General features: G+C 39.1%; 1 long non-coding RNA gene across 2 annotated transcripts; it reads right to left on the reverse strand.

The window, feature by feature from the left end:
• Nucleotides 1-731: 731 nt before the first annotated feature.
• Nucleotides 732-3149, reverse strand: LOC123062708 (uncharacterized). 2 transcript variants are annotated; one of them, XR_006429829.1, is made up of 3 exons: nucleotides 1602-3149; nucleotides 1455-1485; nucleotides 732-946 (listed from the first exon to the last, which is right to left on the reverse strand). It is a non-coding gene; the product is annotated as an uncharacterized lncRNA (long non-coding RNA). The 2 variants fall into 2 exon arrangements; XR_006429830.1 differs by having other exon boundaries at nucleotides 1455-3149.
• Between the last annotated feature and the right edge of the window lie 879 nt (nucleotides 3150-4028).

The following is a 4028-nucleotide window of genomic DNA, read 5'->3' on the forward strand; positions in this document are numbered from 1 at the left end:
GAATATATTGTTTTTATGATTTATGTGTTATGAACTCACATTGTCTTTCTTCATTGTAAACCTACCTAGGCATGTCATGAAATTCAACTGCTTCCCGAGTAGTTCTGATGTCGTGTGTTGCACTATTCCAGTAATTCTTATGTCTTGCCGTCTGGGCAACAACACAAAGGAATCTTTCTGTGTGTTATCTAGAGCTAATGAGGAATCGTTCTGTGTGTGAACCTAATGAGGAATCTTTCTGTGTGTGATCTACAGCTAATGAGGAATCTTTCCGTGCGTGTTCTAGAGCTAACGAGGTGAACACACGTCGTGATGATCTAGTAGACAAGTGTTGTGCAATACATTGGAGGAAGATGCAGAGCAGGAATCCAAAACTAGGAATCAACATCTCAGATACACTTAATATAACACTTATTGACAAACCTATCGCAATCTTCTGAAAACACACACAAATTAGAAGAAAAAACTTCCGGTGGTACTTATACAAGGAAATTTAACAAGCACGATTTTATCGACAGAATTATTCATAAGGTAAATGTGTTGCAGCCCAGATCAAGTATTCACTATACATCATGAAAACGACAGGCAATGTAATCTTTGCCTTCCTGATACAAATTTCACTCACATCCAAATCTTTTGTCAGACTGAATAACCAAAGACCAGCTGAATGACATTTTCCATCCATTGCATAATAATTGAGAGTTCTTCTATATTCTTCTGGCATTAGTAACTTCAGTTAGGCTTTACTGAATTCACAGCGAGCATTGATAGGTCGGTGGCTGGACGTGGTTGTGGTTGTGTTCATTCTCATAGGTTATATGAGAATCACGGCGTTGTCGCGACTCCACTCCATATGCTTCACAAGGCACAGTCCTTGATGCTGCTGCATCTGTAGAACCCCCTACACTCTATTAGTTCATACTGAATTGCTTGGTTCAATTACCACCTACAATGAAAGCTTGCAGATATCACCAAAGGCTAAACAACAAGCATGCACAAAGCTACACGAGAATGAGAATGAAAATTTGATCTCTTTCCTGTATGCCTTTCATATCAAGAGAATATATTTGGAAATGTGCTAAACTATAACTGTCACAAAGAAACTTGACAAGATTTTAACAAGCAAATATGTTAATATACAAAACTGACAGAAGATCATTAACACCTTGAACAACAGTTTCTTGTCATGTTCAGTTGCAACCGATGACACTATGTCAAACTAAAGATCATTTTCTTATATGCAACTAAAGATTAATTGATCATCTAATAAAACCTGATTGAACACAGAAGAGGATATAAATGCAGCATCCAAGATCTAAAGCATTTAATTCCAAAACAAAACCCAACGTATTGACAATTATGTCTGTTCTTTTTTATTTCTTGACCAAAATCTTCTTGATATAAGCAACAACGATTTAAATCATGTAATGCAGAGTTGCACACACAATCAGTACCTTTTTTCTTTCAAGAACTCCATAAATGAACCTGCGATATATGATGAACATGCAGAACACAGTTTCAGAAAAAAAATAAAGCTTGCCATGTTTGTTATTTCCAAACAAAAGAATTCTAAGCACTAGATTGTAGACTGACAAAAATACCATTGCATAGCGGTAGAGAGTCTAGAGTATAGTCTGGCAAGCTTCCCAACGAAATCACCTCAGTAGATGCAATAGTTCATGTCAGAAAATACCAAATATAAAAAGACAGTGATGAAACTACTTCTGCATTTCGCAAGTGTATCCAAATCAATTGGATTTTAGGAAAACATCATGGTTTGCAACACATTCCCCTCAACTTCGTCACGCCAAATAGACCATAAATTTTCTGCACTTGCCCACTGCAATAACACATGTAAGAATATACCAGTTAATTACTGAAGAAAGAAAGTGGCGGGTGGATGAGTACATAATTGATCTGGCTGGAAGCCGCCGGAATGAACTGGGTCAAAATCAATGTGGATGGCTCTATCATCAGGGAAACCGGAGCTGCGAGTGTGGGGATGGTTTTACAAGATAACCGGAAAGGTTCTGCTTTCTGCAGGCAGAGTGCTTCAAGCGTGCACTGATGCCGAAAAACTAGAAGCTATGTCTTGCCTGGATGGCCTGAGATTAGCAGCGACATGGTCATTCGTATGAACCGATATCAATTTAGTCTTCAGACATGATGTCAAAATTTCTAAACAACAATAAAAAAATACTGACTGAATGTTAAATTGTGCTTCCACAACAAAACGAGCTACTAATTTGTCACTAATTTAAAAAAGAATAGACTTGGTCTAATACTACAACCTTAGCATAAGAAGTATAATTTCATAAAACATGGTCATTTCGTTCTGCTCTCACTACAACAAGCACAAGTGATTCCTTGACAAGTAATTTCCCCATCACAACTTACCACCCTCATTTAGATGCCAAACTCAAAACACACAAATTCTGCCGACACAAACAAGCTTCAGTCTATCAAAAACAGGAAGGGGTTTTACCAGGGGGTGGAGGCGGCCAAGTTAGAGGGAGGTAAGGGGCGGGGCTTGAGCTCATGGGCGCGTGCAGTGAGCCAGGGACCAAACTTGCAAACGAGGTCAATCATATTCATACCTAGTCAATGAAAAAACGACCCAGATCAATGGGCATACATCAATCAGGGAGGCGAGGATCAATCAAGGATACGAGGATGGGAGAGGAGATATAAGACACTTCTCGAGCTCGTGGAGCGCGTCGCCGTGGCCCAGCGCCGCTCCGCCGCAGAAATCACAATCCAACTTGGCGCCGTCGCTTCAATTCAACTGCATCCCGCCGGTGGGACGACCTCTTCCCCAGAGCCACCGCGGCTGGCTCGCGACCGCTTGGATGGAGCGGCCTGCTCTGTTGGCCTACAGAGAAGGGGAATCGCCATGGCTGCGTGTAGCACTGGCTGAGATGGTGCGGGAAATAGCAGAACCCTCCCACGATCTGTAGAGTTGGTTTTCTCCCGATTAGTTCGGTAGGGGAGAGAAGAGGTAAATTTACCTTGCTTTTTTCTTTTGCGCACAGGGTCTCAATGCTGTAATATCTACCACTACATGAGGTAAATTTACCTCGCTTTTTTCTTCGGTGCCTGATGTGTGGTTCGGCTGGGGTGAGAAATAACAATTCTTCACCCTGGGTGACGAATAGCGCGACCATATATATATACACATATCTGGGCTATTCTGTTACACGTAACAGAATATTATTCTGTTACCTTTTTTGAACTGACGGTTTCAGGTGGTTGTACTGATGTTTTCGAAACGGTTGAACTGATACTTTCAGTTGTGTTTAATAGATCGTCTTCTTTAGTTCAAAAACTTTTTGTATTTTTTTTGTCGGAACATGGCGTGTAATATATCATTGGAAAGCTCTTGACAACCATATTTCAAGTATATTGAACGTTTTTGCAAAATCATTATGGTCTAAGAGCAGTTTTAAAAAAATCATTTTTTCCAAAATCGAAAACGTGAATCGTATTTTGCACTCAATTTTCAAACGGTTTGTCGGAATTGAGCAAATAAGATGGCGTTGGAAAGCTGGTTAAAATCCGCATCTTCCATATATGTATTGTTTTTTCTAATTTTATATGATTTAAAAGTAATTTGAAAAACGGTGAAATTCTAGGCGAAACATATTTTCACGATAATTTGCAAACGGTTTTTCGGATTGACGCAAATGATACGACGTTGGAAAGCTATGTAAAATACACAACTTTTTCATATAGAAATGTTTTTCTAATTCCTTACGATTTAAAAACGAATTCGAATACGGTCAAATTTGATTTTGAACGAGATTTTTTTAAAGTTTGTCGAAATATGGCAAATAATATACCATTGGATAGCTATCGAAAATGCGAAACTTAAGTCATGTTATACGTTTTCTCTACTTCGCAACCGTTTAAGAGTAATTTTGAATACGGCATGACGGATCCTGCTGTTTTCCCGTGTGAAAAACAGAGTAGTCGTACTGATATATATGTTTGTTTGTACTGAGCTATTTTTTGTAGAGTAATTTTCAATG

The sequence above is a fragment of the Triticum aestivum genome, chromosome 3A (assembly GCF_018294505.1).
Source record: "Triticum aestivum cultivar Chinese Spring chromosome 3A, IWGSC CS RefSeq v2.1, whole genome shotgun sequence".
NCBI lineage: Eukaryota > Viridiplantae > Streptophyta > Magnoliopsida > Poales > Poaceae > Triticum > Triticum aestivum.